This window comes from Eubalaena glacialis, chromosome 2, assembly GCF_028564815.1.
Source record: "Eubalaena glacialis isolate mEubGla1 chromosome 2, mEubGla1.1.hap2.+ XY, whole genome shotgun sequence".
In the NCBI taxonomy this organism is placed as follows: Eukaryota; Metazoa; Chordata; class Mammalia; order Artiodactyla; family Balaenidae; genus Eubalaena; species Eubalaena glacialis.
Genome location: NC_083717.1, coordinates 181,320,774 through 181,348,200, shown reverse-complemented (window position 1 = coordinate 181,348,200; position 27,427 = coordinate 181,320,774). Strand labels below are relative to the sequence as shown.

General features: G+C 43.5%; 1 protein-coding gene across 1 annotated transcript in view; it reads left to right on the top strand.

Annotated features, from left to right (window-relative positions):
• Window positions 1–13,290: 13,290 nt before the first annotated feature.
• Window positions 13,291–27,427, top strand: part of FOXN3 (forkhead box N3) — a 396,925-nt gene continuing 382,788 nt past the window's right edge. Inside the window, exon 1 of the mRNA XM_061182795.1 lies at window positions 13,291–13,377. The gene's annotated coding sequence lies outside the window, so the exon portion shown is untranslated. The remainder of the gene's footprint in view (window positions 13,378–27,427) is intronic.

Here is a 27,427-nt window from a genome sequence, read left to right as displayed (position 1 = left end):
CTTGGTCCAGTTCTGGGTCCAGTTTTAAGTCTTGCTCTGGGTCTTGATAGCTCCCAACCTTCCTTGTCCTGTTAGAGCCCAAGACACATCTCACTGGGTTCTGAGGTATAATATATGCCTCGTTAAAGAGTAGATTGTTAAAACTCCCCTGCCCAAGATCTGGACTTGTTCTAGATTCTTGAACTTTCTAGAATCTCAAGATTGGAGTAGGGCTAATACTGCATAGGTGGGTTCATGGTTTCAGCTGTGGGGAGAGGAGAGCTGGAAGCTGGGGGAAGTGGAGGCTCTCAGGGAATAGTAAATAAGCCTCTCCTGAGAACAGAAAGAAAATGGTAGGAAAAAACAGTAAAGAGAATATTAATCCCAGCTTAATCTTCCTCTTTTGTTTCTCTTCTGATGATTCCCAGGCCCTGCTCTGGCTCAGGTTCACTACCTGGGATGACTCTGATGTGGGTGGTCCAGGAACTACACCCCAAGAAACACAACCATGGAAGCTGCCACAACCAGGGGCCCAGCACGTGTGGCATCACGGGCAGTCATGTTTACACCTAGGAAAGGATCCAGTTGGAGCAGAGACAGGGCGGAGTCAGACCCACTGGTTGGGACCAGCATCTCAGTACACCCACCCCAGGGTGTCTGGCGGTCCTGTAGCTGTTCCAGGCAGGGGTGGTCAGGAGCAGTGCCTGCTGGAGGCCGCAGGCAAAGGAAGGCTGACTTCCTCCAGCTGGGCCAGGGAATCTTGGGCCTCCACCCACATTTTCATGAAAGTCCCCTGAAAACCTTGTTTGAAAGAATGGTTTGCCACACTTGTGCTGCAGGAGATCAGATGTAGCTCTGAAGAACACCCTCCCCCAAGGCCCAGTGGCATCTTTCTGAAACATTTACTTAACCCCATGTTAGTGCAGCGTTAGCTGCCTTGAGTGACATGTGCAGCAGGTACCCTGGCTTTGTTGCCCCCATGTGAGGGGCTTGGGCCTCAGGGATATGGCAGCGACCCCCCTGCCCACCCCATCTTGTCACTAATAACTCAGCCTTCAGCATCAATATGTCCTCAGATCAATCTTTTTTTAATTTTAATTTTTAAAAGCAATATGTAGTTATTATAAAAATTCAAACACAATAAAGGACTTAACTAAAATTATTAAGGACTTATGAAGGTACAAAAGGTATGCAATTTCTTTTGCCCTGTTCTTGCTCTGTGGAAGAACATAAAAGATGTTAAAAAAGAAAAGGACCCTACTTTTCAAGAGCTATTATTTAGCAAACTATAGAAGCCATACATGTAAGCATGTAGATTACAAGGCAGTATCTGGTATGTTTTGTGAGTTGCGGAAACAGTAAACCCCTTAGCAATGTTTTTCCAAGTGTGAACTGTGGCCTCATCTATTAAGTTCACTGAGGGGTTTATTAAAAATACTTATTTTTAGTCCCAAGCCCAGACCTACTGAAACAGAATCTCTGGAAATGGACCCTTGGAAACTGTGTGATTAAACAGCACTCCACATGAATCTTTGTACCACAAAGTTGAGAATCACACCCTTGGAGTTCAAAAGAGAGACAGTATTTCCTCCATAAGGTGACCCGATTGTCTCCGTGATGATGAGGTATGAGAGATTCCCAGAAGGATGCTCCCAGGTCATCCTCTGGTAGCACCATTGCAGAAGTGATCACATTGTAACATAATTTCCTTTCCCTTGCCTGTCTGTCTTTCCAGTGGATGAGAAACTCCTCAAGGACAGAGATTTGCCTTCTTCACTGGAATCCAGTTGGCCCATAGTTGGCTCTCAATAAATATTGGTTGAGCAAATGAATAATCATGTGTGATCAAAACAAACAAGTTTGAGGAATTATATGGCAGGGTTTTAGGAAGAGAAAACGCATAGGCAAAATTTCAGCAATTGAAAAATCACGGTCAATAGTTCAGAGGAGAAAGGTTAATTTCAGAAAGCGAAGATACACAGGGGAACAGAGCCATGAGAGAGTGATAGGGGTTCTGGAGTGCTCAGAGGAAGATGTAAACTCTATGTTGTGTATTCTATGGCTGATGGGGAGTCACCAAAGATCGGGGGTCAGAAAGTGACGGAACCAAAGTGGTCTTTTAGGATAACTAATTATATGGCCATGGGCAGCTTCCCTGGAAGTAGGAAGTGGGTGGAGGCAGGCAGCCATGTACGGACCCTGAGAGTGGCTCTAGGGATTGGCTTGGCCACTGGTAGAGGCAGGACTTGCTGAGATTTCATAACCGTCTCTTCCATTCAAGCCTCAGAATCCTCCAGGGTCCTGACCCCCTGCGGAATCTTTGTTCTTTTTCTAGCTCCCATCTGCTTGGATTCCGAGGTCTGATGGGCTTTTCTCCCTTGGCTGCCCAAGCAGCACATCTCATCTGGTGCGAGGATAACTGGGAAGCCGTGCCGGGTACGCTGGGGGCAGTAGCAGTGGTCAAGAGATGAAGGGGCTGAACCGAGGCAGAGGCCGTGGGGATGGAGTGGAGGGGCCAAGTTTAAGAACAATTTCTGAGGCAGAATCTATAGAATTCGGTGAATGAACGTAGAGCAGGCGGGAAGAGGGTGTTAAGGATAATGTTGAGGTTTCTGGATGCTGAATATGGGAATATAGAGAGAAGAGGTTTAGAGCAGGAGGATAAATAATTCAGATTGGGACATACGGATGTTGAATTTGAGGTGACAGCAAAATGTCCAGGGTCGAGTGGTCCAGGAGCTTATTGGAGACAGAGATTTGGAATTCCGGAGGGAGCTGGGTGCTGGTTATGGATTATTGGTGATCATTCTGAGGCACAGACGTGGATGTGATCACCTAGAGAGAGCGCAAGTGGAAAGAAAAGAGAAAAAAGCCCATGATAGAATACCAGCATCTGGAAGCAGGCAGAGGAGGAGCCAGGGAGAGAAACTGGGAAGGACTGGCCAGAAAGGTAGGAGGAAAACCAGAAGCAAGTAGAGCTCCAGGAAAGCAGGAGTTCCCAGAAAATGAAGCAGCAGTGTCACACAGCACAGGGGGTAGAGTGAGCCGTGGGGGACTCGTTAGTGCATTAGTGAGAGGGATCGGGGGGAGTCAGGGTGAGGAAGGCATGGGAGGAAGGAAGGTGGACACCGTGGCCCCCTCTTTGCAGCTGTGTGGTGGGATGATCACCTTCCTTCTCGAGTAACAAGTCTGCAGACAACTGAACACACGGGAATTCAACAGGAAAGGCAGGGGGCGACGCCATTCACTGAGACCTCCACTCCCATCTCTTCAATCCGCCCTGCTCTCATCTGACACCCAAGCATTTGTTCCTGGGCTTAGTTGCTCAAAGTAAGTGTAAGTGGGAAGCTTAATGATCTCTCTGCCTTCTCGTTTTGTTAAGAAATGAGCCCACTTCCACGTTTAACTTGTTGGGAGAATAATGTGAAAGACTTGCATTCCTGGTTTTCATCAGTGGAAGTTCATATTTTCTCAATCTCTTAAGGAATCAATTCTTTGCTCTTTGAGACAAAATGGTCCAATCTCACATTGAAAGTTTCTTATTGCCAAGTTCAATGTCATCAAGAAGAGTCAGTGGATGAATTACAAGTATGCACCACAATGTGATTTCTACAAGACAAACGGAGAGACTGAATAAAGAAGATGAACGGAATATTGAAACTGGTTCTTCTCTATTTAAAACAACAACAAAAATGATGTTTTCTCTGTCACTCTGAAGGTTTATTTTGTTTTATGTTTTGTTTTTGCCCAGAACTCTAGTGTCTTACATTCTTTAGTGTCATTTAAAAAAAAAAGAGAGACTACCCTGTCTACAGTACCAGAAACATGTGTACAATACATGCCTCATTTTATCCATGCAGAAATGTATCTGAGATTAAATTTGCTTACATTTCTGGTTGATTCACTTAGCACCAGCAGCCAAGGTAACTAGTTAAATCCCCCATGGGAGCAACTGGCTTATTCCATGACCACAAATGGCCCTGTACCTAAGTGTGTGTTATTATAAGGAGTCTGGTGACAGAGTGAGGGATCAGTGCAAACCCAATGCTGCGGCTTGAAAAACAATGGCTGGTTGGCTCAACTGGTATCCACTAGGGAGACTGGGGGCAGGGCCCTTGTGTCAGTCAACAGAGGCTGAGTCTGGATGGTCTAAGCAGAAAGGGCATTTATGCTCAGCATGGCAGGTGGCCCACAGAAATCCTCAGGTGGGCTGGAGGTGGGATCAGCAACGAGGTGATGTAGGCTGGTTCAAAGCCTGCAGTTTTGCTGCAGCCTGGTCTGGCGGTGACCCTGCTATGGACCCCAGGGATGCTGCACTGTGCCCTGGAGGCTGCCACCACCCCTATGGCTGCAGAATTCTGCACCATCCCACTCCTTGGTATCGCCAGTTGCAGGGGGAGCCTAGGTCATGCCCCTCCCCTCCCAACTGCAAGAAAGGCTGGGAAGTCTGTCTCTGGCACTTCCAGGGGACTTTCCGGTCTTTAGCGGGAGGTGGCTTTGACTCCCGAGGTTGGGGATTCCCCCAAGCACAGGAAGGAGGTCACATCCTGGGCAACTAAAAACAGTGACAAGTGACATTCTTGCACTTGAGAACTAGGACCATGTCTTCATCTACTCTATGGGTCCAGACCCAGCCCAATGCCCTGCACATAGTAGGTGCCAACAGCACTTTCAATTATGAGATGCTTTGTCAACATACGTGCAGGAGAGAGTCACCCTTCACAGATTCTTAATAGCCTAGAGAGCTGGGCAACCTGATGGCATATATATCTTCACATTTTAAAGCAGTGGCTCTTCTCCTGAACCTGTTGTAATGTGGCCACGGGATATTCACATTCTTTGATGGGACCTACGTCAAAGCCATGAACAAAACTCACCATCCGCCTTTGGCAAACCTCCTTCTGACCCCCATGAGTATCTCACAATGTGCATGGTACAAGAAATAAGGAAATAAAAGTATGTAAAGCCTCTGGTCTCCTTTAAGGGAGACAGAGGAAGGATCTCAGCATTTTAAGATGAACATCTCAAAAACTGTGCTCAGGGTGGCAAGCAGTATAATCTACGGTGTTATTTGACAAGATTGTTCTTCGTAGTCACTGCCTACTGGAAGGGAAAGCGTGGAGCTGGTTGACTGGCAAGTCATCCATTTTCTGTGAAATAAGGGAAGCACTGGGGACTTAAATGGTAAAGTTATCAAATATCTTACATCTGAACAGCTACCTTAAAATGACTTCCACGCAGGCAGCGTTTTTTTCCTGACCGTAATGTTTGCAGTTTTAACGTACAGTATGGTGTGCCTTGCAGACACTGGAAACTCAAGGAATTTTTCTTGGTGGTGATAACAGCTAGAGATAACATTAAATTGCCTCTCCTTTTGGTAACAAAAAAACTTGGCATGTTTTTGAACCCTAAGGAGATATTTTACTATAGTATACTAAAAGTATAGGTGAAGTATTAGACCTATGTGTGAGTGTTACTGATTTTGATGCATTTTAATAACATTACTGTTGTTGTCAGATGAGCATTTGTCGCAAAGAAAGAAAGAGTTCCAGTATACCATGCACCCAGCTTCCTGGAATGTCAATATTGTAAATAACCATGATACATTTATCAAAACTAAGACACTGAATATGGTAAAAGCTGTCAACTGAACTACAGACTTCATTTGGATTCCCGCACCATTTCTTGTCAATGAGAGACTTCAGTGCTAATTTGAGATAAAGGTTAAAGGTTCCAACACAGCTAGAGAACTACATTAATTCAGAGGGACTGGCATTAGATAGAGAGATGGTTTCGAAATATACCATTTTATGTGCCAAAAATAAATATGTTTTAAATTTTGACCCCCAATATCTTGCACGCATGATCTGATTTCGTCCTCCTCGGAAACCAAGGAGGGGGCTTGGTGGATACTATCATATCCTCTTTACAACGAGGACAGTGGGATTTAGGATTCCAAGCCACGTGTGCAAGACAGCTCAGGTGGGAAGTGGCAGGGCCGTGGTGTGGAATAAGGCCTCTCTGATTCCAAAGCCCATGACCGTGACCGTCACCACTACAGTACAGACTGAAGGGCATTCATCACAGGCGTGATACACATACTGCCTCTCAATCAGAGTGTTCCCTGGGACCCACCTTCCAAAGGTCATCTGGATCAACTGTGGCGGGTGACCCCGAGGTGGGAGGTTGTTCTGTGATGCTGACACGTGACTGTAAAGTGAATGGGGTTTTCTGTGATGTGTGGCGTTGGCGCAACCCTCTTCGCCCCAACCCTGTCTGCTCTAACGAACAGGGTCCTTCCTGCTCGGGGTGAGTGGGGGCTGCCCTCCTGCTGGCCTGCTCCCCAGGAGGAGCACGGGGCAAACATCCCGGGGAGCCTTTGGTTTTTCTTTCCTGGGTGTTTCAAGGCTTAATGAACGTGTGTAAGGTGATCTGAAATGAGGGGATAAAAAGAGCCGGGGAACTGCAGAGTGTCGATGATTACCTGAGGCGAGACAGCTGAAAGAGCGAGGCCCAGGGAGACAAAGCGGGTCTGGGGAGACACCGAGAGTCTTCAGCTCAGAAGCCAGCTGGTTGGCCTGGAGCCAGGCCGGCCCCTTTCTGGCAGCGCTCTGCTCAGGAGTCAGACCCCGGGATAAATCACTCCACAGGGGCTGAGCCAGAGCTGAGGGAAATGGGTCTGAGGACACGAATTGCAGCCAATTCTGTTAACTGGTCCTACAGAGAAGGGGATGCCACCCGCCCATCACTACTGCCAACGCAGGACCACCTGCAAATTACCGGATTGGGTCAATAAAGGAGGAAATGTGATGAATATCAAAGACATGAATGAAGCAAAGTGAGGTTTGTTCATTCCTTTCGACAAGCATGGCTTCACAGTAGTGATTTAGTGCTGTCACCTGTGGGAGGCGTTAAATCCTTAGAAAGTGGTGGGTAGAGATAGTGAAGTCTGAATCACGTGCTAGTGCACCGTCTCTTAAGTGTGTTAGTAGAAGGGTGACACCATTGGTTTCATGGAGGATGTTAAGGTTTGTGACCTCATAGGGCAAAGGCAGGTGGCATTTTATTGCAATTTAAAGCATCCAAAGAAGGAAGTGGAAAATCTGCCTTTCAATATCACCTGATATCACCTGTATCTAGAAAGTTAGCACTGTGACGTAATTTCCAATTGAGTGAGGATTTCTGTGCATCTCTGTGTGTATCTAAACGGTGGCTATCTATACAGCCTCTTCTAAACCGTTTATGATGATAGAGGGGGGAAAGGTCTGTTTGGAGAGTCCAAAGTTTATTTTCTGCTTTCATCATGTTTTTATGTCCTGCTTGGGTTAATAGTTGGGTTGTGACCCATCTCCTGAGCCCACAAACTGAGGATGTGGCTGCAGGCAGCACCCTACAGTTTGGAAACCAGAGCAGAAGGAAGCCCACTTCCCCTGACTTCAGTTAGAAAATTCCAGAAGACTCTGATCAGCCTGGCATGGGGGCAAGGGCCCAGTCTGGGGCTAATCCTACAGTCAGAGAATGATGGTCACACTATAAGATGCCTGCTCCCATTCAACACCAGGACCATCTAGTGAAGTGGAAAATCCCCAATAGGAGAGCCAAGTAGCCACCCCCACTTATGTCGACTCCAACTGAGCCGTTAAAGAGGCCAGAAGATGCTCTTGTCCCCAGCCTGCCGCAAGGGGACTTCTCAATGACCAGGACCCACCATAGTCTTCCAGTTTGTTCTTTTCTGGACACTGCACTTCTGACTGATTCCTCCTGGCATTATGCCTATGTGATACCTTTGGTATGTAACATCACATATCACCCATGGGTCACAGAAGGGTCATCTGGAGCTACCAATGATGGCTTCCTGCAGGTCTGCATCAATTCTTGCCTGAGCTAGTATAATAATATCCTCCTTATGAGTCTCCCTGCCTTTGTCTTGCTCCCTTGAAAATCATTCTCCTTACAGGTTGTAGAATGATCGAGTCCCTTTCAAAACTGTGATGGTGAATTTTATGTATCAACTTAACTGGGCCATGGGGTACCTAGATATTTGGTCAGATATCTGGTTACATCAGTGGTGGTGTTTTGGGTGAGATTAATATTTGACTCAGCAGACTGAATAAAGCAGATTGCCCTCCCTAACATGGGTGGGCCTCATATAATCAGTTGAAGGCCTGAATAGGACAAAAGGGTTGAGTAAGGAGAACCTCCTCCTGCCTGACTGCCTTGAACTGGGACATCAGTTCTTTCCTGCCGTCAGACTCCAACTGAGACATCTGCACTTCCTGGGTCTTGAGCCTGCCATTGTTCAGACCGAGACCACACCAATGATTCTCCTTGCTGACTGCAGATCTTGGGACTTAGCCTCTATTATCATGTGAGCCAATGCCTTACGAAAACTGCTTTCTATATATCTTCACATCCTATTGGTTCTGTTTCTCTGAAGTATCCTGGCTGATACAAATACTTTCTTATTTACTAGCTTCATTCATTCATTCATTTAAAAAAAATCATTGAGCACCTCCTGTGGGCCAGACACTGTTTTGTGTTCTTGGAAATTATCACTGAATAAAACAGATTCCTGGCCTTGTGGAACTTTTATTCGTATGGGGGTTGGTGGTGGAGGGAGACAAACAATGAATAATAAGTAAATTAGTAAGGGGTAAGTACAAGGGAAGAAGGAAGAAAGTACAGCAGGATGGGGAGGCTCAAGAGACGTTGAGAAGGGGACATTTGAGCAAAGGCTTAAGGGAGATAAATGTGTTTGCCATGTGCAAGTCAAGATAAAGTGTAAACCTGGGTGGTCACTGGCCCCTGCCTGCATCTCCAGTGGGACCTACAGGCACTTCCTCACGTGAAACCTTTGTTTTAGCCTCATTGCTCTCCATGCAGCTCTCTGACCTGCCTGGCTTTCTCATCCCTCCACGCCCTTGCCCACACCTAGGATGTCCCCTCTGTGAAGCCCTTCTTCTCCCCACACTTGCTCACATCTTAACCTCTACTTGTCCCTGAAGACTCAACTTCATGGTTTCTACCAAGGGTGCCCAGCATGGTGACTTGTTGACCCTCTTTTGGTGTCCTACAGACTTGTATTTGAGCTGTTATTCTGCCCCTAAATATCTGTGCAATTTGGGGCAAGTTTGTCCATCTGTAAAATGGGAATAAAAATAGTACCCTGCTTATAAGGGACTAGAAATGAGAAAATGCAGGTAAAATGACTCAGTGACTCTTAGTTGCTATTATTATTGTTCTTCCTTTTCCCCTCTTCCTCCTCATGCCCCTCCTCCCCTCTTCCTCTTCCTCTTCTCTCTGTTCACCCAGAGAGGCCGGGGCCAGCCCTTCCCCCACCCCATAGTCTTTCAAGCAGCCTCCCTTCTCAGTCATCACCCTGGTCCTTGGCTCCACACCCAGGCTGGCTGTCTTGCTTTCCTCACTCACAGCCATCTCCCGCCTCTCATCATCCTTGCCCAGACCACATTCTGGCTTCAGATTCAGGTTTTTTCCTGGCTTCCCAGAGCTGCTTGATCCCTTGCTGGGATGTCTTGATGTCTTGACCATGAAACCCCCTGTTTTAGTTCCCTGTAAAAAAGCCCTAGACCTGCTGGATCAGACCTAGCCCCTGCTTGGGAAGGGAGGCAGTGGGGTTTCTGTAGTAGGGAAACAAAACCACTTCAAATGTTTACTACGGAAGAATTTTTTTTAAATACACTTTTTAAAAGTAACAGTTTTAAATTTACAGAAAAATTGAGAAGATAGTACAGAGAGTTCCCACCTACCTCACACCTACTTTCCCCTATTACTAACATCTTATACGTTAATGTATGGTACATTTGTTATAATCAATGAACCAATATTGATACAGTACTACTAGCTAAAATCCATACTTGATTAAATTTCCTTAGTTTTTACCTGATGTCCTTTTTCTGTCCCAGGATCCCATCCAGCACACCACGATACATTTAATTGTCATGTCTCCTTAAAGCTCCTCTTTACTGTAATAGTTTCTCAGCATTTCCAGGTTTTTAATGACCTTGATACTTTTGAGGGGTACTGCTCAGGTATTTTGTAAGTTGTCCTTCCACTGGGATTTGCTGATGTGCACAGAAGGAATTTAATGCAGGGGATTGCTCCACAGATGATGGAGGATGTGAGATGCAAACAGAGGAAGGTGAAGTTACCCAGCAACTAATTTTAGCAGAAAGCCATTAATATCACTAAGCTGGAGAGTTAACAGGAAGTGACAGTGTTACCTGAGCCAAGGGCTGGGGTCACCTGGCAGAAGCCTCAGCTAGATGCAGTCATGGCTGGAGATGCTGTCAGAGGCAAGAGGGAGGTGAAGAAATACTCTGGCCTCTCCTTTCCTCCCACCCTCCACTTTTCCTCCAATGCCTCTCATGGGCCATATCCAGCTATTAGCCAACTGACCCAGGATTCTGTAAACCCTGGCCTGCGCGAGTCAGCTCCTAGCAAAACAGAGCAGAGGCAAGGCTGAGAATGGCTCTAAAGTCAAACTGGCCCAGGACTGAAACCACTGGCATTGGAACACACAGTGCCTGTAACATGGTTTTACTGCAGCACTTACACCACCGCTCTGCAACTGTTGGCCTGTCTGAGGGCTCCGTATAACGCATTATTTATTTTTTATACCCAGAGCCTAGAACAGTACCTTGCTTACATTAAACATGAAAACATTAGGTTTTCAAAGTTTGAGGTGTACAGAATGAACGAATGATGGTTTCTTCTGACCAGTCCCTCTTCTGGTGCACTCTTGCTTTGAGGAATTGCTCACCACCAGCTCTTCTTTTCAGCTTCTCATCACCTCCTATTGGTGCTAAGATGACTTTCAGCCTAGCATTTACAACATTTGAAGGCCACAGTGGATGGTGTGATTATAATTAGACCAGTTTTCAACAAAGGAATCACATGAATTCACCACGTAAGTTTTGCACTAATCCTTCCAAGTGGTTCCCCAGGAAGGTCGTCCACATCTTTTGAGGACACTGCCACGCCCAGACTCTTCCTTATGAGCTGCCCACGAAAAGGAATGAATCATTTTTAAGAATCAGATATTTCTGTTTTTTCAGTTAAACGTCACCCAGCCCTCACCTGGCCGGTATTTAGCTGGTTTGGGACACATCATCAGAGAAGTTACATTTCCTCTCGGCAGAGGAGAGGAGGAAGTGGAATGCCACAAACAGAACTGACTGGTGACTTTCCCAGGGGTGCAGGAGGGCTGAGAAGTAACGCCTCGATTGTCACCAGGTCTGGGCAGGGATGCCCTGGATCTCATGAACAGGCCACCAGGTATCTGAAACTTTTGAGGTTCTAGGGTTCTTGTGGACTTTCAGTGCTGGGACTGCACATAGAAAACCAAGTTCCACTTGAGAAAACCTCTCTCCTCCATGTGTCAAGTGGAGTCAGTTTCCAGTCTCTGATAAAGGATAAAAAGGTGTATAGGTGACAGGGACATTGCTTAGCCCCAGAGTTTCAAGTTTTCAGTCTGCCAGGGTGCCCCGGACAGCCACAGGACAAAAGTCCGACCAGCCAGCTTTCTCATTTAGCAGAGACTAAAACTTTTGCAACTAGCCTCTTATTTCCATTCTGGTAAATCGCTGCTCTAAAACAGGTAAGAAATGATGACTACAGGAACATAACTGAGTTTTTGTTTTGGATACCTCATTTTCCATAGTATTTGTAGAGAAAGAGTTGGGAGGCCAGGTGGGCACTTGAAAAAGCAGGAGTCTGTTGGAGATGTTGGAATCTGAGTTGGGGATCCCAGCTGCTCTTGAGGACCAGCTGTGTGATTTTGGACAAGTCACTGTACCCTTCGGGACCTCCACTTTCTCGTTTGAAAATCGGGGATTATAGTGTCTGTTTTATCACAGAAGTATGGTAAAGATCACATGAGATGTCTGTGCGAGGGCTTTGAAGATCGACAAGTGTAACGTACTACAACTGGTTCTTTGCGTGGACATCAGGCAGCAGGAAAGGTGCCTTTGATGTTTAATTAATACTAAAAATCTTCCATTACATTTATTTAGCTATAATTGGGAAGGAGGAGGCCAAGAGTAATTTTCAAAGGGACTTTTTGAGCTCCGAAAATAGAACTCAGAAAACACACGTTTGATTTTCCTTTTGGTGTCAAACCACAGCGCCATTGTTATTAGCAGTTTTACAGAATTGTGACCTTCAAACTTGGTGATATCAAAGACTGAAAGAAAGCTCCCAGTCTTGAAGCCTTTCAAACAGGCTTTTCAAACTAAAGCACTTTTATTTTGAATTAAGAGCTAATAGAATTGTCCTCTTAAATGAGCACTTGCAAGTTTAAAAGTTGCCTTCCAGGTGGGCTGTAGTAAACGAATGTGCTGAGAGGGCGCTGAAAGCCCTTTTGGGGGCAAATGAGGGGAATCTCTTCATGTAACCCACTTTCCGCAGTTAGAGAAATCTAGAATTTACATTTCCCCTAATTGTACATAAGCTGATTTGTGTATATATCTAGGGTCATAATTTACTTTCAGTTTACTGAATTTGTGAATTTATGCCTTTGTTTTAATTTGTAATTCAGTTTTCTCCATGAAGCACACCATATGCCACCATTAATTCTTGCTCGTTGATTTCTTAGGAGATACATGAGTGCATATTCTGATGCAATTTTTGAGGTCTTTTGAAAATCAAATGACTACGTGTTTTGCCATATGGGCCTTTGTTATTTAAAATAGCATATGATAAAGTAAGAGAAAGCAAAATGCAAAAGGACGTGTTAGGAAAAAAAAATCATTGGAAAACTGTTTAAAACATCGTTTTAAACACACAATTTTCAACCTTTTTTTTCGCGGGGGCGCCGTTATATCTTCGAAACCTATCATTACTGATCCCGCACTCTCTCTTACCGTCTGTGAATGTACAATATCACAAGTGCACCGGGCGAACCTACGGAAACCAGTTACTGCCCTACGCTTTACACTGGGGCTACAGATGTTAATATCCGCCTTCAATGAGTTCAGTTGTCGCCAATGTTTTTCTTTTAACATCTTAGGCCGGGATTTGACATTAAGCTCCAGTTCATCCGCACCTACCGTGTCTGATTTTGAAAGGGAACGACGGGGTTTTCGGTTTTCCCGGGGAACCACGGTGCTCGCGAGCCGCCTGCCGTAAGTGCGGGCTGCAGACCTGGCCGCCGGCGGGCGCGCGGCGCGCACTAGGACCCAGCAGGGCTCCGGGCCCGGGTGGGAGCCGCGCCGCCGACCCCGGGCGGGCGCCGGGGCTGGAGCCGGGGTTCCGGCCGCGATCGGCTGCAGCTCTGCCGGGAGACGGCGCGACCCGGCGGCGGGGCCACCCGCGAGTCCAGCGCCGCCGCAGCCCCCCAATGCGGCCGCGAGAAGCAGCAGGGGGGGCAGGCGATCGAAGGTAACGAAAATGGGGCTCATTTCCTGCCTCCTGACCTTCTGCTCTGGTTCAGCATTGTCACGAGAAGCCCTCACAGTTCAGGCTGCTGCATTTTGGGGCACCCTTTGATTTTTTAAGGTGTCCGCCCCCGTATTTCCACCTGGTTTCAGATTGATTTATAGCATGCAGTCCGAATGGGAGAGATCCAGGGCTGGCAAGTTGCATATTTTCATTAGTTTTGTCTCAAAAGTAAGTTCATTAAAAAAAAAAAAAGTTTCTCAGGAATTTGTGGATAGTAGTTTTTAAATTTTTTTTTTAAATAGCAGACAAATGGATAATTTTTAAAAATTATGAAATAATTGATGTAATTCTGTTAATTACTTCCTAGGTCTTTACTTTTGTGTGCTCCCCAGGCATTACTTTTATTTTCAAGGAACTAACGTGTTAAATGTGGAGTTTGGCTCGGGCAGAGTTTACAGCATTGCTGTCGCAAGTGTTTTGCTATCAATTATAAACAGTGTCATATCTGTGGGCAGTTTAAACCTCTTTTCAAATACTGTAACTGGTTATCCTGATATGACATATACAGATGAGAGTTTCCTTTGAGGGCAGTCAGAATATTTCTCTTTTTGGAGAAACCTGGTTTTGAGGAGAAAACCATGATTACTGGCTGGGGAAGCTGAAGAGACTATTTTTCATGCTTTGTTTATACTCTCGGATTTGACATTTGGGAAAGGGAAACACAGTCTTTCTTGGCAGCTCTTAATGGTGGGATTATTAATTTATTTAATTTATTAGTTTCAATTGGTTGGGCTCGGGGAGCCCTCTGTCACAGGATATGCTTAAGGTGACACATTTGCCAGCAGTTGGGACACATGATTTGCACATGTAAAATGTGCTTCAGCGGAAAGGTCTGGTCTGCTGGGAGCTCCCATGTGGAGCTGTTGTGGGCAGGGTGCGGCTGGCTCATTGAGGAAAAAGGGAATCATTTTCCTTAGCTAAGGAGACATCCTGTTATATTCCTTTTGTTCCCTGTTTTTCATTGATCGCCAGCGCTGCCTTAGAGAGGGGAGAGCAGCTCGCAGAGCTCGGAAGACTGCACAAATGACTCCAGCCCACTCTGCTCTCACACTGATTGGTCAGTTCAATGAAGACTTAGGGAAACAGTCACCCAAAACCTTCTTTGAAAATCATGCTGTAATTTCAGAGTAGCCTTCTCGTGCCCAGATTTCTGCAAGGTTGATTTTTAATTTGGGTGCAGTTTGCTTGAGATACCTTTGTGTTTAAATTTTTGTTGTTGCTTCTATCCAAAAAAAGTAGGCCATTCTGGTGACAAATTTCTTTGCAGACATCAGCTTTTATAGACATATCACTTTACAATATGTTCTCAATGGTTTCTCCTTGGGAGTTATAGAATGCAAAGTTGTTCAACTTAGAATAATTTTTCCTGTTTTTTTTTTTTTTTGATCTGAAGAGTTAAATATCACTGTCAGCAGATGGTGCTTAACTGTATCTTTACTTTGATAATGTAAGTGTCTTGTGCATTATTAGCATGTATCATGCACTAAATTTAAGTCTGTAACAGTGAAAGAAAAAGGCCACGAAGAGCCAACAATCAAAATCAGCTTGCACACTGTTATAAGAAATTGTGGCATCTGGTTTGAGGAGAATGCATTTCAAGTTAAAAAAAAAAAAGGGCATTCTTCACCTTAAAAGAATGAGTTGGTAAATATTGTGAAATGTTCTACATAAGAGGAAAAATATAAGGCCGGTGGACAACTCCATTTGAGTCTTAAAACACCCCAATTAAAGAAGCACCGTCCCAGAAGTTGTTAAATGTATAAACACTTTTCTGATTGGCTTAAAAATTTAGACACAGGAAGTGGATGGTATCTAACAACCGATGAGTAGAGACATGGTTGTCATGGAAACTGAGACGAGTTACCCCCTCCAACACACGTACACTACCATAACCACCATTTAAAAAACAAAAAAACAAAACCTGCATGTCATCACAGATGCCTGGAGAACATGTTGCCTTCTGTAAGCTTTCCCACAGCATCTGTTGAAACCTGAGACCGTGCCTGTCAAATCAAGGTCATTTTACAACAACAACCAAAAATGCAGTCTCCTGGATTTCATAACTGTATTTTTACTGAAAAGATGTGAGGAAAAGGGCTTAAAGCAAGGATGAGCACGCGTGCTTACTTTGCATTTTGCTACCTCGGAGTTGCGCCAGGGAAGGCTAAGAAGAATGTATTTGATCACTTAATTGTGGAAGCGAACTGATTTGTATGTCTACTGTTAGAACAACACTCTTTGTGGAGCTGTAAAGACTAGGCTGTTACCTGTGGCTGAAGAGTCATTTGGGGACGGTATAATGAAGAGTTTCTGTTTGCAAGAGGCTTCTGACTTGAACTGTTGCAATTGAATTTGAAGAACTGTGGCATTTTGGAGCTTTGCTCTAAAGCTGCCTGTACAGGATAGACGAAGACTCTGTCTGGTGCTTTGGGAAGTATAAGGAAGGGTGTTCTTAGTAGCGAAGCAGGGAAAGGATAATCCTAAACAGAAATAAGGGCTCTTTCAAAACTGCAATTATTATTATTTTGGTTAACTTAGAAAAGTTTCCTCTTCTTCTGTGGATGGAGAAGAGTGCTTTAGTTTTTAGGATAATTGAGAGGTTCCCCAACTCAAGTTTGCGAATATTTTCAATATCTTGGTAGTGGTTTTAGTGAGGAGAGTAAAGAAAGAAAAGTTTGGAGATCTCCCCCTTTCACTTTGCTAAGCGAAAAATAACTGAGGAGGCTAAATTTTGAATTTGAGGATCAACATTGAAGCTTGTAAATATAAAACCGGTGCATTTCTTATATTTTTCTAATCTTGTCAATGGTAGTCTTTAAATTTGAAGTGCTTGATATTCATTTAGAAACATCCTTCTTACAATCGTGATGATTTATAGCATGGTATTGCTTAATCTTAACTGAAAATGGTCAATTTTACATCTCACTTAACTAACACTTTGGTCTTTTTAAAAAGCAGAAAATTTCCCTTGTTTTCATCAACTAATTGCATGGTGGCAGGGGAGAGGAGGTGGTAAGAATCCTAACTATACTGTAATATTTATTTAATATCCTGCATCTATGCCATAGGAAATACAGCCATTAGAAGCAATATAGCATCATTGGGGTGATTTAGCATGTACTTCATGATCCCGTCTTGTCAAATATTTAACTGATTGAGATTTGGTGAAAAAGGTTAAGCTTAGTGGCACAACTGTTCTCTTTTAGCAAAGGATTTCCTGTAGGGAGCTTTCTTATCTTCAACTATGTTCATTGGCAGGAAACATGTCAGTTGCTTGTTTTTACAAACTGAAGGAAATGAATGGGATTTGTTAGTTTCTAGAATCTGCCTTCATGCTCCGTTGTCTGTCAAATAGTTTGCTCAGAACAGTTCATTTTTAAATGGACTTTTGAGGAGTACAATTAAATTACTCCAAATCTTTGGCATTTCTGTTCATTTATTTTTGACTCTGAGATTAGAAACATTCGTCATTATACTGCCATGTACAACTTATTTGACCAACACACATTAACAAGATGTTCAATAAAATTCCAATTCATTTTCAGTTGTCAGGTATATAGACATTGACTGAAGTTGGCGTTTTTTGATGATGATGCCAAATTTCTAATAATTAGCCCAGAATACCAACCAAATGCCAGTTTTGTGGAGAGGTAAAGGGAAGAGGCAGCTTCATTCTTCTCTTGGCTTGTAACACTAAAATCCATAAAGATTAAATGTCAGGTGTATGCCTCCTTTGCTGATGGAGTGGGGGAGAGTTGGAATTTGGGGAGGGGCTATAGCTAAAGCCAGGCTGGAGTCCGTATGAGAAAAACGAATCATAACCTTGAAAAGATTTATTGTGCAAAACTCTGGATTACTTTTTGAATATTATAAATAAATATATTTAATAGTTTCAATTCATGTATGTTTCAAATTCTGGAAGAGGAAACAGGGTGAGGTTCTTTAAAGGAAAATAGGTACAGAAACCTCCGTTTGAAGGGAACAGCCTGGGGAGGGGGTTAAGAGAGCCTAAGGGAGGGCACCATTTGTTGCGATGGTTTTCACACATTTTTGAAGACATCATTTTGGTTTTATAGTTAGCACCAAATGGAGTCTTATGCAAGACCCTAATATATGAGTGGAATAAAAACAGAGCTGCTCTGGGGGAACCGAGAGCCAGGAACGCAGAAGCTGCTCTTTTCTCCTGGGCTGTGCCTGGGGCACACCCTAGGACCTGTGAACTGTTTGAAAACCACTGCTTTTAAAGTGCCCCAAATATTCTCTAAGGAAGGCCCCGAGGGAATTGCTTGCAGAGTCCTGGAACTTCTGAGCTGAAGAGAGAACTTTTGCCTTGACAATTTAAGAGGGCACTTGTGCTCAGAGGAGGAAAAAGGAATGGCAGACAATGGGCTCTAATAAGCCATTCTGTATATAGTGCTAAGTTGGACTGGCTATAAATATGAAAGAGCCCTGGTTCCATCTGTAATAAGGGAAGGGGAAAGGACTTTTTTTTTACACCTTTATTGGAGTATAATTGCTTTACAGTGGTGTGTTAGTTTCTGCTTTATAACAAAGTGAATCAGCTATACATATACATATATCCCCAGGAAAGGACGTTTTTAAAGGGCCCCCTTTCTTCATAAGTTACAGGAACATCATGTGGAGGTGTTTGAGATTAGTCGGTTATCATTGTCCTGGAATGTGTGGATTTATTCTAGTACCGCCTCAGGATCTGTTATATCACTGTTACTCTATTTGTCAGTGAAAATTATTTCATATTAAGTGTCATTCATGAAATGAAAGTTTGCCAAGCTATATAATCTGCTTGGCAGACGCGGTAGTGTTTTGAGTGTTGAGTAAAATGATAACACATGGATGATATTTGAATATCATCAAACATATTCAGATTATCTCTTCTATTCTGAGATTTACTGAAATGGCAGTATTGGGATTGAGTTCAGTTCCCCTTTTTTACATCCCAGAGGCCATAAATATTAAGATTTCTAGGGGTGGTGGACAGAGGGATCCCCTTCACTTCCACTCCTAATTTTCACAACCCCTTGATTCGCATATGCTCGGTTACAGAAAAAAGGAGCAAGCAGCAGGGACTTCACGCAAACGCGGTATCATTAGCATTGTGCTTCTTAGGGTCACAGCAAACCTCCTTGCATTGTTTCTTGGAGGCTGCACAGTTGGGGAGTTTATAGAAGTAGAAAGGACAGCCCCCTGTCTGCATGCTCCTATTACTTCCACTGTGCTTGCCATGTTTCTAGTACCTGTGTGGGTCAGAGATGGCGATTAAAATAATCAATATTCTGGGAAGCCACAGATCTTGCAACAATTTGTGCCGGCACTTTTTCTTTTTTTAAAGACAATATTTCCTCTAGAGAGATAAAACTAGTATAAGCACAAAATAGTTGGCCGTGGTAGTGGATGAAAATGACTGTGGTTAACTTTTGTTTGTTGAATTGGGTTGAATAAAGCTTTTCATGTTCAGGCTGTTTAAAGCTATCTTATTCCTCCTCCCACCTGCATTTCAAAGAAGAATGAATGTGTACAGCCATAGAAAACCAACGGAGCTGTCCCAAGGCGTATTCATCATAATAGACCAGTGACTCTCCTTGAGTGAGCCTTTATACTCCGATGTTCTTGGGGACTTTGTTTTGGAACTCAAGGATGCTGTCCAGTTACCAGGACCTTGCTGAAGTTGTTAATGGAGGACTCCAAATATTACACAGAGTGTCTCCGCTACCTTTGCAGATGTCACTTTCTTAAGATTCAGACAGTAGCAAGTCCTGCTGGAAGAGGTGATTTTAGAATATTATACACGGTTAGATTTTAGATAACCTCAGATTTCTCTTTAAAGTCTGAAATGTTCTAATTCGGCAAACAACATTTTTGCAGCCTGTAAAATGGAAACAGTTACCATTTAATGACTAGTTAATAAGGTCTCTAAATTAAGACAGTCATATTGTTTCGTGGAATTGGATTTAGCATTTAGAATGGTCTCTCGGAAAAGAAATAAGTTGCTCATGGTAAGTTTGGCAATATTGGGTAATATAGAAAAATCACATCAAACTGATAAGGGGTTCTCATTTATCAGGTGCTGCCCCTATTAATTATTATAATAATCTAGTATTAATATAACATTACTACTACTACTAATAAATAATGATAATATGCAGTAATGATAATATGCAGTAATGTCCCTTCACAGATGAAGAAACTGAGGTAACTATGTTTCCAGGCCACACACTCTTTGGTACAACTAGTTCTCACCCTCAGGCCCCCTGACTCCAAGTTCCAGTCATTTTCCGCCCCACTGGCTACCTTACAACTGCTCCTCTGTTTCTATTCCAGGGTTGATAACTCCCCCGTCTATGCTTGAAATGGAGTCTCCTCCTGGGAAAAATTGCAAGGGGTGGGAAAAATATTGTGATTTTGGCAAGAAGTAGGGTTTTGCTTCTTGACATTCTGTATTCCCATGTTTGACCATTAGTGATGGGAGGAACCTTTTAGTTCCCTGGTCAGAGCTTACCTTCCTTAATTTATCTTCATCTTTTCTGTCTTTGAATGAATTTTTAAAAATTAATTAATTAATTTTTGGCTGCATTGGGTCTTCGTTGCTGTGTGCGGGCTTTCTCTAATTGCGGCGAGCGGGGGCCACTCTTTGTTACAGTGCGCGGGCTTCTCATCGTGGTGGCTTCTCTTGTTGCGGAGCACGGGCTCTAGGCACGCAGACTCAGTAGTTGTGGCGCACGGGCTTGGTTGCTCCGTGGCATGTGGGATCTTCCCAGAGAAGGGATCGAACCTGTGTCCCCTGCATTGGCAGGCGGATTCTTAACCACTGCGCCACCTGGGAAGTCGCCATCTTCATCTTTTGAATTTCCCTTCATGCATCCCTGAGCACATTCACCTAGTTGGTAAACAAAAGGCTCTTACCACAGGGATATGATTTTCTTTAATTACCCAAATATTACACTTAGAATTCCTGTTGGTGGCATCCAGAAAACAGATTTCCTGGACAATGTTCTCTTTATAATTCATATGAACTGCTCAACAAACTCAGAGATGCAAATTCAATGATATCTCCTTTATTTTTTTCGGAATAAAAAACAAGTGGCTTAAGTTGTCAGATTAGGAGGCTGTTGGGTATCTCTTTCTTGAGACCCCCTTACCTGTAAATCAAACAAACTCCACATGGGTTTATATAGACCAAGTGAAACTGGGTTAGTCTGACTTTCTCATCTAAGCAAGGAGCTCTGCTCTCATTCTGGCAAAGGGGAAAATGACAAGTTAAATCTTCCCCTGGGCACCCCGCTATGCCTGGTATGTATGTGACCGGTTGGAACTAGCAATGGAACCGATGTGGACATTTTCAGTGATGCAGGTGCCTGGCACTTTCTAATTCTCTGGAAGACTTCAGGTAAATGATCAGCACTTGAATGGAACTAATTCATATTTCACACGTGTACTTTCACAGATCTCAAATGTGAAATCATTTTAAAGAATTGATCTAGGGACGTGTTCAATATATATATGCACCAATTTGGGGGAACGAATCATCCACCCATTCATTCAATAAACAGTTATTGCGTGCCTACTGCATATCAGCAACTGTGCCCTGTGATAGGGAACTAAAGGGGAAGAAGTCACCGGCAGAGCCAACCGTCTGTTCCCTAACTCTGACTGGCTTCTTAAACTGTATGTATCCCCAAATTTGGCCCTACTGAAGTTTATATTCTAAGCTGACGTCGACAGGTTGAAGTGACGCCCTCCCCGAGTTCCTCTCTCCAGGTATAAGCGGACCGTGCAAGGAGGATTCCAGGGTGGGTAGTTTACTTGGGAGATGATCCCAGGAAGACAACAATAGGGGCGTGAGTGGGAGACTCGTCTATCCCCCCCCACCCCGCCCCCTTCCCCCCATCCCCGGTTACACTGCGAGGGGAGCCTAGGCGCGCCGAGAGCTGGTGTCCAGCATGTCGCTTCCAGGCACTGGCTGATGACTCTCAGGAGACGCCGATTCCCAGCACTTGAGGTTGGTGCGCGAGCCTCGGCCAGACAAGGTTCTCAGGGAGGGACTTGATGCCTCTGGTCGAGGTGAAGCTCGGACTGGTGGCGCTGAGTAGTGAGGCCTGAAGGGGACGTGGGCCGGGCATTGTCAGCCTCTACGATGCTCTCCACTTCTCAGCTCCTTCCACAGTCTTGGAACTGAGAACGCTTTACAAGAGTCATTTTTAGTGGTCCTCTGAACTTCAAAATGAAGATCCTGAGAAAGTGGTTTTTCGGTCTGAGAAATGGGAACAAGAGAAGGACATAAGCTCTGAGTTTAAGCATTCAGGCAGACATTTTCAAGAAGGGCACTTATTTTGTTGTGTATGTTTTGTTTTGGTTTGGTTTTTCTCTGTTACAACCATTATCCTTGTTTCCCAGGTTGGGAAACTTGGACAGCCACTTGTTTTACGTGCCAGATATCTCATTTATCACCAGGGCTCCTTGCTGCTTGCTTTGAAATCCACCTCCTGGTCATCTCCTCATCTTGAGTTCTAGTGCCTCACTCCGAGAATACTGTTGGGAACTTCCGAGGTGCTCTGTCCCTCCTGGCCCCTTTCCTTCCTCTGTCCTCCTGAAGACTTCTGTCCCTAAACCACTCTGGAAGTTATGGGCTTTGAAGTTAGACTTCTTGCTTTCAAAGCTACATACAGCTGTGTGACCTTAACCTCAGGCTCAGTAATGTGAAGTAAGACTCATTAATGTGGAAATCCTGAAAGGATGCTTGTGAAAGCGAATGATAAACCCTTGACCGACAGCCTGACGCATAGTTACAACTTAAATTATTGGAGCTATTTTTATTTTTACATTGTTATTGTTGTGTTATGTCCCTCATCTACTAAGAACCTATGCGGGCTCCCTGTTGCTCTCCTTACCGAGTCTGTCCTCCTCTGCCTAACTTTCAAGACCCTCTATAATCTGGCCGTCCCCGTTAGTGCTCAGGAAATGCCCCCAGATCTGGTCAGGGTTCATTCATCCCTGAACTTGCCTATTCCTTCCAGCTTCCCTGACTTGGTTCATATTGTTCCCTGACCACAACCTTCTTCTTCCCCGCTTCACACATTGTAGGGTCACCAGGTTCACCCACTCTGCAACCGTGAGGTGCAGAAAAATGCAATTTGTCTATTTTGTCTGCAGCAAACCTTCCTCCCAGCAAACATCCATTGGTTATCAGGAAAAAGAATAATAACTTTTGATGCCATCCATTTAAAAACTTAGTTTGATCTGATAATCCAAATAGCCCCTTAAGATAATTCTCAGTCTTCCTAGGAAAACAATATCCCTTCCTTCCTGTTGTTCCCTTTCTTTGCCTGTGATGTCAGAGTGTGGGGAAGGGGTGTCTCGTGTACTCTTACTTCTTACAGAGGACTAGCAACTCTGTTTCCTTAGTTACGGTGGCCTTGGCTCTCAGAGGCTGGGTCTCTTGCCACAGTGTTGCTTGTTCTGTATTAGCAGATGAAGTCTGTGGCTCTTATAACACATAGTCTAGTCCAGTGGTTTCCAAAGATTCAAAGTAAAATACAGATACATTTTCATGAGATTCCAGTAAGCATATATGGACAGGTGATACAAAAGTTTTTACAAAATAACCTGTATAGCTGAAATAGAAATTTTACAAGGTATTATTATCCTTTTTATACTTGATGTACTCTGATCTTTTCCATTCTATTTTATTTAATGAAAAAAAAACCCCAAAACAAAAAACCACACTTGGGACCCAATAAGTGACCCGCAGTTTGCAAAAAAAGTTGATCTGGTCATCCTCTTGGCTTTATCAGAACCTGACGTGGCATCCCCTGCTGGCTGGGTCCACCCTCAGCTCCCACTGGCAGCAAACTCTGAGTATGCGTGACACCATCCATCAAGCCCACTGGCCTGGTGGTCCTTGCAAGGGGTCCACTACTCTGTCCACAGTCTACCCGAGGCACCCCACCACACAGCTTCCTCTGTTTGATCAGGCTGTGGTGCTGGGCTGAGGAAGCTGTGTTCCAGGCTGGTGCAGACCCTCTCTTCCTAGGGCTCTGGATGATGGAGGGGGATGGACACAAAGACATCCCTCTGCACTCAGGGGTGCCTCCTCTATCAAGAGGCAGAATCCACTGTCTTCTTCTCTTATATCCTTTTTCCTTCCCATCATTAACTGAACCCAGAAAGAGGTGGGCTTTTCTTTCACTTCCCCTCCACCATCTCATCCTTCTACCATCCAGGCAGAAAGATTAGCAACTTCACTGTCACTCATGGAAGAAAGCAGTATCTTCTGCTGTCTTCAGGTCAATTCTTTGAGCTGGGTCCTCCAGACTGCTGCTAATAGGCGAAAATCCTGTCCCAGGAGAAAGCCTGACTTTCAAGGCTATGGAATTTCTGCCTATGGCAGAGTCAACTAGTTTCCCACCTATGTCCATTAACTACATTTCTAAGACTCCCTTGCAGCTAAGAATGGCAAAATTTGGGCTTCCCTGGTGGCGCAGTGGTTAAGAATCCACCTGCCAATGCAGGGGACAGGGGTTTGAGCCCTGGCCCGGGAAGATCCCACATGCCGCGGAGCAACTAAGCCCGTGCACCGCAACTACTGAGCCTGTGTTCTACAGCCCGCGAGTCACCACTACTGAGCCCGTGTGCCACAACTACTGAAGCTTGAGCGCCTAGAGCCCATGCTCTGCAACAAGAGAAGCCACGACAATGAGAAGACCGCGCACCGCAACAAAGAGTAGCCCCCGCTTGCCACAACTAGAGAAAGCCCGCGCACAGCGTTGAAGACCCAAAACACAGCCAAAAAAATAAAAACAAATAAATAAATAAATTTATAAAAAAAAAAAGATTGGCAAAATTCTAGCCACTTGGATGTGAGTAGATGTGAAGTATGTTGTTTCTGGTTTGTGCCCTTGTTTTTCTTTCTTTTTTTTTTTAAAGGAATTCCTTTATTTTTATTTTATTTATTTATTTATTTATTTATTTATTTTGGGCTGTGTTGGGTCTTCATTTCTGTGCGAGGGCTTTCTCTAGTTGTGGCAAGCGGGGGCCACTCCTCATCGTTGTGCACGGGCCTCTCACTATCGCGGCCTCTCTTGTTGCGGAGCACAAGCTCCAGACGCGCAGGCTCAGTAGTTGTGGCTCACGGGCCCAGTTGCTCCGCGGCATGTGGGATCTTCCCAGACCAGGGCTCGAACCAGTGTCCCCTGCATCGGCAGGCAGACTTTCAACCACTGCGCCACCAGGGAAGCCCAATTTTTTTTTTTTTAATAAATTTATTTATTTATTTATTTTTGGCTGCATTGGGTTTTCGTTGCTGCACATGGGTTTTCTCTAGTTGCGGTGAGTGGGGGCTACTCTTTGTTGCAGTGCGCGGGCTTCTCATTGTGGTGGCTTCTCTTATTGCGGAGCATGGGCTCTAGGCACACGGGCTTCAGTAGTTGCAGCATGTGGGCTCAGTAGCTGTGACATACGGGCTCAGTAGTTGTGGCTCGCGGGCTCTAGAGCACAGCCTCGGTAGTTGTGGCACACGGGCTTAGTTGCTCCGTGGCATGTGGGATCTTCCTGGACCAGGGCTCAAATCCATGTCCCCTGCATTGGCAGGCGGATTCTTAACCACTGTGCCACCAGGGAAGTCCCTATCCCAATTTGATCTATTTTTTTACTGAGAGAAGTGTATTAAAAATCTCTCAGTAAGGTGGTAGATTATCATTTTTTTTCTTGATATATTTTGAAGTTACACTATTTGGTATATACACATTTAGAATTCTTCTATCTTCTTGGAGAATCAAATTTTTTATTATTATGAAGTAGTGCACTTTAACTCTCATAATGCTTTTTGTCTTAAAGCATATTTTGTCTGGTGTCCATGCAACAATACTAGTCAACAGTAGGATATAATAGCTTCTTCATTATTAGTTCTTGCTATTTGTTTTCCATTCTTTGTTTTTTCAAACTCTTTACATCTGTATTTTATTTTATTTTATTTTCTATTTTTTGGCCTTGCTGCACAGCATGCAAGATCTTAGTTCCCTGACCAGGGATCGAATCCATGCCCCTTGCAGTGGAAGCGAGGCATCTTAACCACTGGACTGCCAGGGAAGTCCCTACATCCTGTATTTTAGATGTATCTTTTGTAAATGACGTTACACTGGGTATTGTTTTTATGCAGTCGTACATATCTTTTAAATGAAATATGTAAACATTTATATTTATTGTAATTTCAGATTGATTTCAATTTATTCTTTCATGTTATTTTATTCTTTCCATTTGTCCTACCTCTTCACGTTTCTTCTTCTTTCACCTCTTGCCTTCTTTTGAATTGATTAACATTTTTTCCTTATTTCATGTATTATTCTATAGTACTTTGGAAGTTTTACACTCTATTATTATTCTTTTAGTGGTTCTCTAGAAATTTAAGCATGCATACTTAAAAGTCTAAAGTGAATCATTATCTTTCCTCTCCTCCTAAACAATGCAAAGAGCTTAGACCATTTAATCCAGTCATTACCACCTCTCACCCCTCCCCCTGCTATCTTGGGTCCCATTTTTGCCCAGTGTTTTAGTTCTACCTTGTGGTTTTTTTTAGCCTCGTGGGTTAGACATTATCATTTAAAAATAGAAATTTGTTCAGATTTACCCACATATTTATTACTTTCTTTGCTTATAATTTATTCCCTGACTTGTACTCCCCTACCCATCACTTCTCTTTATAGATTTCGTTAAGTGAGGATCAATTGAGGGAGACCTATTTTACTTACTGTTTGTTGGAAAATTCTAATTCTTTCCTTTTTTTCCTTAAAATATAGTTTTGCTAGGTATAAAATTCTGGTTACTTTCTTTCAACACATTAAAGATGTTCTGTTGTCTTCTGACTTCTGCTGCTAAGAAGTAATACTAAATCTAATTGCCATTTGTCATGGAAGGTATTCGTCTTTCAAGAAAACCTTATAACTGCTTTGAAGATATTCTTTTTATCTTTGGCATTCTGCAGTTTTATTATAAAGTGTCTATAGATGTGAATTTCTTTTTTATGTATTTATTTTCCTTTGGATTTTTTTGTTTGTTTTGTGAATTTGTGGATTGATTTTTTTCATCAATTCTGGAAGAGTCTCAGAGTACTGTTCCTGCTTAGTACTCTTTTTTCTACTTCTGGATTTTAGATTAGGTATATGTTAGACTTCTGTTGTCTTCTCTATGTATTAACCTCTTTTTCATACTTTCTGTCTATATAATATCTTTATATGCTACAGTCGATAATTTTTTCAGTCTTTTTTGTTTCTTGTATCTAACCTGTCTAATCTTGCTCACAGTTTATATACTTGTTTCCTTCTATTATTTTTTTAAACATTTATTTTATATTGTGCATCTGATAATTTTTTAGACTTTTAAAAAACTGAAATAGAGTTGACATACAATATTGTTAGTTGATAATTTAAAAATTTGATGTCTATGGGTTCAGTTCTACTATCTTATTTCTGCTAGTTTTTGTTCATGATGCTTTGTTTCTATATGCATGTGTGTGTGGTTTTTATTTTACTTTGTTTTATTTTACTGTGACCTTGTTGTTTTTGACTTTATCAATGGGAATGATTTGAGGTTTGAATTGAAGGTGAGTTTCACTAGATTTTACATTTGTTTCTCCCAAGTGCCTGGGATCATCACCAATCTGCAAAGCAAGGACTTAAAAATTCTCAACTAGAGGTTTGGGGACCGACCATGTAATCAATTCATACTCAAAACCCATGTAAGGATTGTCTTATGGTTATAAATGTTCAGTAAAGATTTTCTCCCTTCTACCGAGCACTGATTCTTGAGACAGGCAATTATGGTAGCCTTTTGGAGTCCTATCTTTAGCAGGGCTCCTCCTATTACACTTTGTACCTTGGTGGGCCCTGGCTTTGTCAGTGCCAGCAACTTTATCACTGACCCTTATGCCCTGCTAACTTGTAAAAACAGGAGCCTAAGTTAGCATTTCAAACTATTTTTG